Source organism: Crassostrea angulata, unplaced genomic scaffold, assembly GCF_025612915.1.
Source record: "Crassostrea angulata isolate pt1a10 unplaced genomic scaffold, ASM2561291v2 HiC_scaffold_134, whole genome shotgun sequence".
Taxonomy (NCBI): Eukaryota; Metazoa; Mollusca; class Bivalvia; order Ostreida; family Ostreidae; genus Magallana; species Magallana angulata.
Genome location: NW_026441689.1, coordinates 22183 through 36438, shown reverse-complemented (window position 1 = coordinate 36438; position 14256 = coordinate 22183). Strand labels below are relative to the sequence as shown.

At 31.1% G+C, this 14256-nt stretch overlaps 1 long non-coding RNA gene and 1 pseudogene across 1 annotated transcript; one reads left to right on the top strand and one right to left on the bottom strand.

The window, feature by feature from the left end:
* The first annotated feature begins 260 nt into the window (after nt 1-260).
* LOC128169445 (uncharacterized) lies at nt 261-3835 on the top strand. Its single transcript, XR_008241534.1, has 3 exons — nt 261-948; nt 3214-3269; nt 3701-3835. It is a non-coding gene; the product is annotated as an uncharacterized LOC128169445 (long non-coding RNA).
* A 6101-nt stretch (nt 3836-9936) lies between these two features.
* Nucleotides 9937-14212, bottom strand: LOC128169451 (uncharacterized; annotated as a pseudogene).
* Nucleotides 14213-14256: the final 44 nt, after the last annotated feature.

Here is a 14256-nt window from a genome sequence, read left to right as displayed (position 1 = left end):
CCCATGGCAAAGGAGATGTAAACAGCTGACGACGGAGAAACGTATTTTTGTTTAAAATTTTCTGTTCTGTTGCGTAGCTTACACAATTGTAAAAGTACATTTTATCATTTGTGGTTATTTGCTTAAATCTCAACATTTTATATGGACAAACAAAGATTTCAGAATTTTCCATTTGCTGTTGAAAAAATAAACCCTGTGTGATTTTGTTCTTGTAAACAAATTCAAAGCGTACATCATAGTATGTCTGAAGATATTTATGCAGCACACTTGGACCATTTTTTATACAAATGCACATACCTGTTAAAAAGGTGCAGTTGAAATAGATGAAAGGAAAATTATCCAAAATAACACACAGTATATCAATTTTCACTGGAACGAAAACAAAATTCTATCAAAGATTTATAATGGTCAGGGAAATGTTGACATCTTTTCTCTATTTGAAAGTTATTCAGAATACTTTACACAATTTTTCAACATTATCAGTCTGATCTGTTGTAATACAAAATCCCCGGTTCCCTGTAGACTTCACATTTTTAGCCTTGTATTGCAATTTTACCTGATAAGCTAGAGGAGGCATTTCAAAGGAGAGTTCTTGAAATTTTTTCTTACTTTTAAATAAACTTCAAACGGAGTTTGAACCCTACGTATTTATTATAATTATCGAGTTATTAAGCAAAATGTGAATCGAGTATATCTTGGGACAGAGTATAGGAGTGATGGAAGGGTTAATGTCCAAATACATGTAAATCTTCATTAATTTAATAAAAGTTTTTTTCTATTCCTTGATAATGTCACAACCTAAAAGCTGGGCATTCTATCTGTTACCAGATAATGGTTTCTAACGGAGACTCAGAGCGTGGAATCTGTTTCAATCAAAATTTTTAAGAGGGATAAAAAAGATAGCCTCAAGATGATTTGCTGTAGTGAGCACATTAGTCTTGGTTCATGGTAAGTAAGTCACATGTAGTTAGAATAATATAACATTAAATATTTAACATTTCATATTATTAAAAACTGATATGTCTTTTCACCAATAGCGCAGATAAAATAAGACAACAATGAATAAAGTAAATTACCTTATGACGAAACGTCAAAACATTAAATTGGTATTTTTTTTTATACGATAGACAATTTGTTTTATTATACTTTCATGTTAAATACTTAAATCTGATTGGTTAAGATGCAGTTGGTAATCCGTTCTATTACCCTCAGCGTTAGCAACACACTTGGCAACGGGTAACACAACGAATTGTTACATGCGCAAAAATTGTGCACGTACGGTTCGCCGTAGAATTCACTTCATTTCTGTATAAAAGCAGTAAAATTTTCTTTGAAAATAAGACATTTAGTATAATAAAATAAATAGTGCCTGTTTGGGAGGGTAACTGTTGAAATCGACACCCCTCGAAAACCATTGTCAACCTCTGTTTCGCTTCGGTTTTCTCGGGGTGTCAATTTCAACAGTTACCCTCCCAAACAGGTACTATTTATATAATGGTTGATAAGAAACGAAACACTTAACATGGCCAAAATGATCATTGAGAAAACAGCCATCTGGATCCCAGATTGCCATGTAAAACATCCTGATATGTTTGTTTTATCCCACTTGATTATTTTTTTTTAAACAGCATAATAGTGAAAATTTTTACAATTGGTTTCTTTTTGTGGGAAATAAAATTGAGGGAAAAAAACTCAGTGCTTAGCTTAGTAGTAAGAGTGCCATATTAAGGTAGTACAAAACAGTATCCGAAAACCAAGCACTTCCGAAATCCTTGCGCAAGTCAAACGCTAACGAGATACAAATAAATGAGGTACATCATGTTCTACGTGTCTTATTATGACGTCATGCCGTGGAAGAACTGTTAGAAAAATACTTTTTCACAAAGTGGGGGATGGGGGTTTAAACTACTTTTTAAAAATATCTAGTGGTGGAATTGTTTTGGTTTTTACATAATATTATCTACATATTCCAACAATTTATATGATTGTTCTTTGTGGAATTTGAATGATAGGAATTTAAATAAAAAGATGAACTATGGAGAAAATTTACACTCTCTTTTTTGTACTACCTTAATTTTGTCAATTCTATGTTTTGCAAATGACACATTTGGACCTAAAGTCTCATGAGGCGTCACATATGTGTATTAAGTATTACATTAGAACATATTTCGGTATACATGTACTTATAATCTTGTTCATTGTATATGGTTTTCTTGCTTGAAAAATTAAAAAACATAAATGAAAACATAAATATTGAAATTCTATTCATTAATAAATAATAGATTAATTTATTACAATAATACAAGTATAAAAGTTGCACTTAGAGGACATGGACACAAGCTCAGACCATGATTTTGTTTACATTATACAGAGTTTAAACTTAAAATGAATGTGACTAATGTTAGGAACTGTTCATTTGTATTCAAAATGAACTAGCAGATAGAAAAAAATTGTTTGAAAGAGAACTTTAAAATTTAAAGAAAAAAATGTAAAATTACAAAAAGAATTGCTGTAAATGTCATGTGTCTTACTGATATTGCATCATCTCAGATTTAAATTTGAGCTGAACATTGAAATTTTGATAGCATTTAAAAAGAAATGTTATAAATTGACAAAAATTTCCTCAATTATCCTTTTAATGTCTGTAACATGTACTAATTTTTCCATTCGATAACTGCAGATTAAAAAAGATATATCCCCCAATGATTTAATAGATCTTCCGCAACTTTTAACAAATCTTTATTGCTGTTGGTTTTCCTGAGATTGTTATGAATTTTGCTGACGGATGTCTGCAGCTTTGCAAGAGCAACCTCGTAGGATTTTACTCAAATCTTATCCCGAGGATTTCCCTTAAGCAGTCTTCTGTACTTGAACTATTCTTGTGCAGTTGAATCACCGGGGAGAATTTTCTCAATTCTGCTTGACATGGATTCAGCATCTTAAGAATCATATAAATATAAAAAGGAATTTTATTTTTACATGCATCTATCATGTGTATATATATAAAAGTAAATAGTGCCAAACATTTTAATATGGTGATAAATTTGAATAAGCATGGATCCAACCTTTTACACAAATTACATTTTATGATGTGCACTCTTTATTAATTTGTATCAGGTTATTATAAAGAAAACTGTATGAATTCAGACTTTGTAATATACAAACTTAACATGCAAAGTACATTTCTTACCTGATTTTTTTTGTTTCTTGCAGGGGGAATGTTTATTTGAGGCTGACCTGTCTTCTGCAAAATTAATGTACTTGTATTGGTAAGATTTCATAGCAAAGTTTTCTGCTTTATTTGTCTGCTTTTAAAGACATTGTGCAGTTAAAACTTAATTGTTACTTGTTCTCACCTGTTCCAGTATCAAACAATTTCCTGTTGCACCTTGTAAATCTTTTGATTTGTTTGCTTCCAAATTTGACAGCTAAAATTAAAATGTTTACCAGTAATTAAAATATTTAAAAGAATGGTTTTTAATAAGAATAAAAGTTTTCAACTTCATTTCGGAATTTGTTATGTAGAGGAAGGGTGATGAAAAACCCAAAGGGCTACTCTGTGATATTAAAAGAGTTGTATAATTATTTCTTGTATGCTGGATTTATAGCATACTATGTAATAATTTTTTTTCATTTTATATTAGAATCATTATGTTTTAAATGATGTACATTTCATAAAACTTGAAAGTATTTTTTTTAGATATACCAGCTGCTTGTGTGGTTTGAAGATTAATGGAAGATGCACCAGCAGACTCATTCCCACTCGTGTCATTACTGTCCCCAATGTGGCTTACTTTGTCCTTACACAAAGTGACACCTACCAAAGAAAATGAAGGCATGTACTCATTGTAGAACATACAGTAAAATCTTTAAGTGTAATACATACTGTTTGCATTTCCTTCTTGAATGCTGGTTTGATGCATGGGATGGCGGCTCGTAGATCAAGAAGAAGGCTGGGATAGACCTCGGGGTTTAATCCCACTCTAAATCCCGTAAGATCCATAGAGTCGACTATATACGGGTTCCTTGTGAAGGAGTCCGGAGTAAAATGTTCAGAAGAAAAGACAGAATTGTTTTTTCGGTGTCCATAATTTGTCTTTTGGGGAAGAAGTCGAAACCATGTTAACTTTGTTTACTGCGCGTATCCACTTCGAATAAAGATCTTTCCTCTTCCGTACATAAGGAAAACTGTAACTCACACCAACGTAATATTCTGGATTGTTCTTGCAACTCACAACTGCACAAATCAACATATTCTATTAAGGGTGTTGTTTACTCAGGGTTTGAGTTCTCAAATTCGGATTGTTATAAAGTTCAATGTCATGAGTAAAATTTGTTCTAAACACAAAAAGTATCTGTGAAATGAATTATTATTGACATAACATTCGATATTTCTACTATATTATGGACTTATGCCAAATCAAAAATAGAGTTTTAGCCAAACAGGAAATTCGGACTAAATTTTGCAGATTTTGTTTTCTGCTAAAATGTTTTTGGAAGTACTCTAATATTAAAAGTTAAGATTTTATATTTTAGTCTATATAATTTTGTATATTTTCCGTTAGTTTTACCTCATTTATTCATTATAATAACTGTATGGCCCGAATTTAAAAAATATTGAAATATGCTTAAAAACAAGAAAAGACACCATATCTCAAAATTTTGATCATTGACCTCATATAAATTATATGCCAACAGAATGAGATCAATATAAGTAGGAATTTGAAAAGTGATAGAGGAAATTCGGACTGGAATATTTATTAAAATTGTGAACGAAAACTTAATGCTTGGTATGTATTCAATGTCATTGCCATTCATAAATTGTATTTCATTTTCAAAAGTGTTGAGCAATTTGTATCATTTTCATTATTAAGAAAATCTCAATCATAATGTAAAATTTTCAGGGATTTTCCTTTAATTTTCCAAAAATATACAATGGCCATTGACTCAAAAAGTAGGTCATTGACCTACTTTTTTAAAAATGAAAATTATCACTACAATAAAAGGTCTATATCACACAATAGTTGGTTTTTCATTATCATCAGTGGAATTTTTTTTTCGTTCTGAGTAAACGTCATCCTTAACTATTAAAATTAATTCAAATACATCATTTATATAAAATGTCATTTCATTCAGGTCTTTCGTGTTTGAGGTCTTTAGTATGTCCCGTGTCGGTTTGAAAAGAAAGTTAAACTCCGAAAGTTTCCGAAGATAATAAAGTCTCGATAACAACGCGTATAACAGAACAGACTATGACCAACTTTTCATTTACGAGTAAAACAAAAAATATGTAATGATTTAAAAAGGCATTAAACATATTTCTACATGTAAATTTGCTTTAAAGTCATAAAAATAAGCATAATATTAATTCAATAAACAAGAGGCCAATTGGCCTTAACGGTCACCTGAGTAGCATATATCCCATACACAAACTTGTCATGGAGTATATGCATCTAATTAAGTACCAGTCCATATAAAAACCAGACAAACTTTAAAAAATGTGATACATGGTATATCATGAAATAAACTTTTACAGTGTAATGAGGGTTGGACTTTATTAAAAAATGATATGTTTAAAATTTTAAGGAATTTGCTTAAGTGGTTTAGTAAAGAGAGCATTTTAAAGTATGCTGACTTTTTTCTGCAATGCCTATTATTTCTATAGTATACATAGTAGCTTTGGGTTTAAGTTTTTACAAAGACCAGATACATGCTAACAAGATATATGTGTAATATATTCATTAAATGATAAACTATCTATTTCATATTAAAATTCCGTGGGCTCTATTACTTAAAGATTTTTACAACTGTCTAAACAATAGGAGTTTAATCCTTAAGATTATCTCCCTTTGTGGAACTCTTCTGAATTAGAAACAAGATTCCGTCCATTAAAAATGGCAGACGACTGTCATCCAAATTATGCATTTAAAAACAAATGCAGTTTTTCTGCATTTTCGAACATCACATGCGGATTATCAGCGTTTTTCCCATCTGAAAGGGAATTTGTTCAAATTTCTGACTGTGCAAAAGATGTAAGCGGGCATCTTAGGTCTTTAAAACTTGGACAGGACAGCATTCCATCTGAGGGACATTTACTTCTGCTCAAAATTGGATTATTTTCACCTGTTCGGAATAATTTTAATATATACCCTAATCATCGTGCAAAACTCGGTGTAAAATGGAAAAGACACAGTGTGAAGTGTTCATATCCAGACCATTCTCACAATGGAAAGATGGAACGGCCAGTGACACCACAAATGTCTAGATTCATCCTTGAGCACAAAGGAGAGTTAGTGCCTGTTGGATCAGGTTAGTTTCAGGATAATTCACTCTCAATTTTTAAAAAAAAGTGATGGTCTTTTAATATTACCAGGATCAAATCCCCCAGGGGGGTCTATTTTTTTAAACTCTCAACACTGTTCAAGATAAAATATTAATTTTAAAAATTGTTTTCACTAAATTAAATGAAGGGCTTTCAAGATTAATTTGTGCAGATTGTGTTAAGATTAATTACAGATGTATAGTGTTATGTAGATATTGTTGTTATTTCAGAAAATGCTGTAATATGCTCTCAATATATTTACTTATATCTTTAATTTTTTTTGTAAACCTTTAATTTAATAAGCAAATCTTGCCATTAAATTAACTTCAAAGTCTTCTTTTACTGTCCAGGCATTTGTCGGAGATGTAGATTTGAATTGTACAAGGAGATGGAAAATTCGAACAAGATTGAGAATGAAGTAAGATATGAAAAGTTGACACAGTAATATAAGAGGAATGGATATATATATATATATATATATATAAATCTGATTTAGGCATTGAGGAGACCATACCCTAAAATGTAGTTTAGGGAGACAATATACAAAAATTTTATATGTGCATATTTTTTATTGCAAATAGTCATTTAGAGGTCTTCAAGATTCAAATAACTTTACATGTGTTTTAATTTTTCAATAAATCTTGTCCTTTAAAAAATACAGCAAAAATGGTCTCCTTAATATTTTGTTACTCTCTCATAAGGCTTAAGGAGACCGTGCATATATTTTCATATATATTTTTTATGGCTTAAGTAGACCATTCTTTTTCCCCATAATTTTCATGATTTGAAAGTGCTCTATCATTTTTTATCGCCACGCAACATAGAATTAAGATATAATGCAAGATCACTGTGTACATGTGCATGTATATGTAAGCTTTGTTAATATCTCACATAGTTGATGGTGTGGACTTTTAATATTCATAGATGGTCATTTAGAGGTCTGTGGAATGGCAATAATCTCACATCTGTTTTAATTTTTCATTACTATTAGCCCTTAAAAATATACTATATTGTCCCTCTAATATTTTGCTACTGTCTTATGCGGCTATGGGATACCGATAATACATTTTTATTAATATTACTTAATTAGGGTTTAAGTAGACCATTTTTTTTTACCATAACATTCCTGATTTGCAAGCCCTTTAATTTTCACTGTCCGGTTTTTTTTCGCATGTCACGAAATTTGCGAAAATGGGGAAAATATGTAGCATTTTAAATTTGCGTCCCTACTGAAGATTATCTTCTCAATTCAATCCATTCTACATGTATCCTAATGTGTTTTAGAATTTCACATTAATAAATGAAAAAAAAAAACATTTCAAGTTCATGAACAAACTTTACTAATCATCAAAACTAATTTCAAATAGATTTCATTTATAATTTATGGACCAGGGTGTAAACATTAGTTCAATTTTGAAAGTTTAAACAATTAATCATTTCAAATTTATTAATAGAGCAATCATTTGCATTCAAAATTCGGTGTACATAACATGTCCATTATTTTGGTGAACTTGCAGTTCAATTACAACAGTTTCATTTTTTTCTGTGCAACAAAATCATGTATGTAAGGATCTGTAAATTTATGAAATCAAAATATTCATAATCTATTTTCAACCTTCATATTTCAAATTTCATACATTTCAAGAAAATAAAGTTTTTAAAATTGATTTACTTAATATTCTTCATAATTCATATATAACAATAAAAAAAAGGTGATCAAAGATCACGTATTGAATGAACCATTCATTCATAAATGTTAATGAATAACATTGATAATAAGTACACATGTAAGAAATTGACAAAGTATAAAAGTTACTCTGGGAGCAAAAATGACTGATCAAATGCATGGCATAAAAAATATTAAAGGACGAACAGGATTATGCAGCTAAAAAAATTTCAAAATTTTCAAACATAAAGACATTAGGATGTCGTCTGCAATACATATCACGTTTAGGGGCCACTTTCTTGCCTTATAAGAAACAAAGGTAATCACAGATTACAAAGCACCGAGACGAGGCATCACCTTTATAAAGCATCACCTTTATGAGACCACCTTTATCATATTACCTGAAAATCATAGTTAATGATCTTGGATATCTATGGATACTGTTTCGAATCAATATCATATTACTATATCATATGTTAAAAAATTGGATAATAATCATATGTTCATTTTATATATTAATATAAGATACACACATATAATAATAAAAATAAAATACTGTAATAAATAATGATGCAATATGATATTGTAACATATGATATGACATAGTGTCATGTTAAATACATTATAATTGCATTTGATCACATAATACAATATCATAATATATGATATAATGTCATATCACATAATACATCACAATTTTGTAACACATTATATTATATTGTATACTTAAGTATGATATTGTATGATATTATATCATATTTGATACATAATATGATATTGTATCATAAGATACAATATAACTTGATTCAACATTGTATCAAATCATATGATACAATATCATGTGATACAGTAATATATTATATAATACAATATCACTTTATACAATATCGTATCATATGTTACAATATTATATATTCCAATATCAAATAATACTATTTCATGTGATAAAATAATATATTATATAAACAAATATCATTTTATACAATATCATATCATGTGATAAGATATTATATATTACAATACAATATTGTATCATATTATACCATATTAAATATGGCAATATAATATGAAACAATAGCATGTGATAAAATAGTATATAATACATTATCATTTTATACAACATTGCATCATAATAAAAAATACTTTACATTACAATATAATGATACAATATCATATCATAATGCACAACAATATTGATACAATATCCTACTAACTTTTTATAATATAATATATGATATAACATTGTATCATATAAAACAATAGTGTATCAAATCTGACAATACTATATCATATGAATCATGTTATATCATTTAACAACAAACACATCTAGCAATCAGGTTAGAGTGAGGTAGGATATTCTTTTTAAACATCCTTGATAATAGAGATCAGGATCTGAAACTGAAGCTACCTCTATGATTCATTTATATTATAGTTAAATTAACTATGCAAGCTAATGTCTATAAATCATGTGACCTGTTCCAAAATAACTAAACCTCATCCAGCATCCAAAACCTATGACTCAGATTCGGCATTCAAGCCTGCCAGATGCATCAGTATCATAAGACGCATCATCAATTCAAGTTTGGTTAAGTTAGGACCAGTAATTACTAAGACATATTTTTTAGCATCCTTGATTATGAAGATCAGGCTCTGCATCTGAAGCTACCTTTGCAATTCATTTATATTATAGTTAAATCAACTATGCAAGTTTGAAATAGTACTAAATAAATTTAATATATGACCTGTTCCAAAAAACATAACCTCATCCAGCATCCGAAACCTATGGCTAAGATTCAGCATACAAGCCTTTCAGGTGCATCAGTATCTTACGATGCATCATCCATGCAAGTTTGGATCAGTAGTAATTTAGAAATTGCTATCAAAGGCTACCTGCACCAAAAACTTTAACCTGTTCCAAAAACCTTAACCTCCAGCATCTAAAATTCATTGCCCAGATTCAGCATCCAAGTTTTTCAAGTTCATAATAAGGTCCAGATGCATCATCCATGCAAGTTTGGTGAAGATATGACAAGAAATAGTTAAGATACAGGACCTGCAACAAAAACTTTTACCAGGTCCGGACGCCGACGCCAGCAGTATAGCATAAGTTCCCCCGAACTTCGTCTCGTTGAGCTAAAAATAAATTATCATACATGCCCTACGTCTTGTTGTTACATTACAGTTACATTACATGTAAAATGATGAGATTCATGTTTGCTTTTTCATTGATATCATTTCATTTCATTTTTTAAATGTCCTAAGTCTTGTTGTTTTTCTCTCGTTGAAGATTTTAGATCTAATCTTCAAAAATTTGGTCCTCTCATCAAGCCGTTCCAATGAATACATTTCATGTTTTTCCAAAAACTCCTGGATTTCTCTTTTACCTTGAAAAGATTTTAAAAATAATATGAACAATCAGAATTATTATATTGTTACATATGCATGTAAAAAGGATAATACCTATGTATAGATTCAAGGCATACCATACTCTGTATGGTTTTTGCTTCCACTACTTCTTGCTGAATATTTTGATTTTCATAAATACATTCATGCTCGAACTACATTTATCCACTGATATGCCAAGATTATCTGTTTTGAAATGCCCCCTCTACCGCTTTAGGCTTCAATACACAACCCAAAATAGAAAGCCTATAGGGATTTTGCATTGCATCGGCCATGAAATAGCCTGGATGACATAATTGGAAAATTGTATGAGGTATTACAAGTGGGTTCCGAATGGTGAAAAGATGTAAACATTTCACATTATAAATCTCCATGAGAAATTTGTTTCTATTCCTGTAACGGTCACCTGAGTAGCATATAACCCATACACAAACTTGTCGAGGAGTCTCATATACGCATTTAATTAATTAGGTTTTATTCTGGAATAGAAAAATTATAAATTACAGTAGTAATGACGGCCACCTCCTGAAATCTTTCAAAAAGAACTGTGAAACCTACAATTTTGGCAAAAAACTTAAAAAGACCGGGTCTACAAAATCATGAATTCAGTTTCCTTTCAGGTGTGTGGGAGTAAAAAGGGTATTTTTTTAACATTATATGCAATAACACCTATACATCCATTTTGGCCCTGCCCTAGAATTAAAACCCATACTCCAGGGGACATGAAAATTAAAATTTCAGTAGAGGACTTCCTGGTAAACATAATTATAGGTCAGTTTTTTTATACAGATGTGTGAGAATAGAGAAGAAAATGTTATAACATTATATGTATTAACACTATATTGCCTCCCCCCTCATGTCCTGAACCCCTGACCCAGGGGCCATGAATTTTACAATTTAGGTAGAGGAGTTAGTGGACATCGTAACCATGTATTCAGTTTTTTGCCCACATGTGTGGGAGTAGAGAAGAAGATTTTTTAAGATTTAAAACATTTTACTATATGGCCATATTGGCCCCACCTTAGAGCCTGAACCCCTGACCCGGGGGTCATAAATTTCACAATTTTGGTCGAGGGCTTCATGGACTTTATAACCAGATATATATATATATATATATTTATATGGGAGTAGAAAAGAAGATTTTCTAAGATTTAATACATTTTTACTATATGGCCATATTGGCCCCACCCTAGAACATGGGCTGCATTTTACAAAAGAAATTACGACAAAGTCATAACTATTTATAGTCTCATGGAGTGCCCTTTGGGTAACAAAATTTATATTGTACCATTAATTTACCCTTATTTCAATTTCTATAATTATTTTTTACAGACATTCAATTCAAATAATGATTAGTTTGTGATTAATAAGCACTCATTAATTTGGTCGTAAGTCGTAAGTTCTTTTGTAAAACACAGCCCTGAACCCCTGACCCAGGGGTCATTAATTTCACAATATGGACATCATAATCATGCATTTAGTTTTAACAAATATATATGGGGTAGAGAAGAAGATTTTCTAAGATCAAATACATATATACTATATGGCCATACTGGCCCCATTCTAGAGCCTGAACCCCTGACCCAGGGGCCATGAATTTCACAATTTGTGTAGAGGGCTTCATGAACATTATAACTATGCAACCAGTTTTTTCCTAACATGTGTGGGAATAGAGAAGAATATTTTTTAAAATTTGGCTCTTTTTTTGCAAATTTGGTCCCACATGTGGTGCCCCGGGGGTAGTAGAGCCATGAATTTTACAATTTAGATTCCACTCACCATAGAGATGCCTCACATCAAAAATGGTAATAATCAGCCCTGTAGTTTTTAAGAAGAAGTTAAAAATGTAAAATTGTTAAGGCACGATGCACGATAACGGACGAAAACGGATAGCAATAAACTCAGGTGACCTAAAAATTGCTAATTCATCAAATTGTGGAGAGATAGACCAAGCAACAAAGATATATCACCTGAGCTGCTTTTAGTCTTCTTGGCTGCAACTGGGCTTGCAAGAACTTTAGTTCCATTATCATCTTCGATCTCAAAGAAGCACTCTGTAATAACAATATCATGAATATCTTACTTTGCAAATACTAAGGACAGGCATGCATAAAACGTAATGAAAAGAGAAAACATTATGGATTGGTTTTAATTATTAAACGATGCAAATCAATGTACCATTGTCATCTTAAATAAAGAAAGAAAATTATTGAGAAAAGTTTTTATCATTTCAATAATATGACTTCTATTACCCCCCCCCCCCCCACCACTACCACACACAGATTCACACAAATAAAAAAAAAGACTGATCACCTTGTGGTGTAACATCCGATGCATTTGCATTTCCATTCTCGCAGGGTTTGGACATCAAATCTTCTTCAGTCACATGTGATTCAGGTGCTGTACTTGGACCTTTAGGATTGTGCACATGTAACTCTGACACTCACCCTTTTAGATAAAATTTCAAAAATGTATACAAATACAAAAATTATTTAATGAAGAAAAAAAAAAAAGAAATACATACACAGTGATTTACCACACTAAAGCACTGCCCATATGCAAATGTGGGGGTATTTTACCCAGTTTTAAGCTTAAGTGTAAATTTTCCCTTACATGTAAATAATCCCTTTTACAGTATTGAAAGTGGTACTCAGCAAATGTAATTAAACACTTTACATTTTCATTACTATCTGAACATTTCTTGAAAGTCAAATGGAATTGTGCACTACAGCCTCTGTCACAAGTCACAAGGAAATAACACCATCTATACATTGTCATTCAAAAGCCAGAAGCCTAACACCTAGCTGCAAAAATGTAGCCCTCTCCTGTTTTTATTTTTTTTTTGGGGGGGGGGGGGCGGGGAGGGGGGGGGAGTAAACATCAGTTATAAAAAATTGGAGAGGGCTACATTGTTGCAGCTACATATGTATGACTAACCTATTATCAAACAAGAAAAACATTCACAAAATAGATTGAAACAAACCTATCAAGTTGACTTCTTTCATCACAGGAACTGAGAGAGGGAAAACAATGGTATGGAACTGCAAAATATCAAAGAATCGTTATTGCATAAATAAAGTTTAAAACAAGAAATCTTTTAAAGAAACAGTTGCGCCTTTTGTGGCTTTATCAATCTTAAAATTATTACTTTCTTTTACAAGTCAAAATTAATTATTCTTGCTAGACTTTGACCCGTGCGTGCACGGGTTGACATTGCATATGATATCGGACATTTACTACATCGACCACCGTATTGTTTACAATTACATAACCAAGCTTTAAGCCTACAATAATGCTATTAATTTCACTACACTCTGCTTAGTTATAATAATCTGACAGGAATGCCTCCCATATACCCGTAATGTAGCAGAAAATTGCAGAATCGCTCCGAATCGATTTTTGAGAAAAATAATGAAGTTGTATTGAAAATAACAGTCAAATTATTCATAACAAACCATTCTGAGGCTGTAAATACTTTTCATCTAAATATTTAATTCATATTATTGAAGGATTCAACACTTTTTTGCTCGCTTCAAAGTTACACACCATGTTGATATTCGGATCTCTTGGGATTTTACTCTAACACAGTGCATTATATTTAGGAATATTATTACATATAGGAGAATTTATTACATCCATTACATTCCACTCATATCATGGAAATCAAATGCATTATCACAGCATTAGGGAGACCAGACAAACATGTTAATTGTTATACATAATAACGTTGCAACTTTGATTCTAATTCATTTACTTTGTTCAAAATACTCACATTTTTCTCTGAGGTTCAAGATGTCCTGTTTTTCCATTGCGTTGCGGCTAGCTCTCAATAAATCTGTGGTGGACTCTGTATAAAAGTACTAAC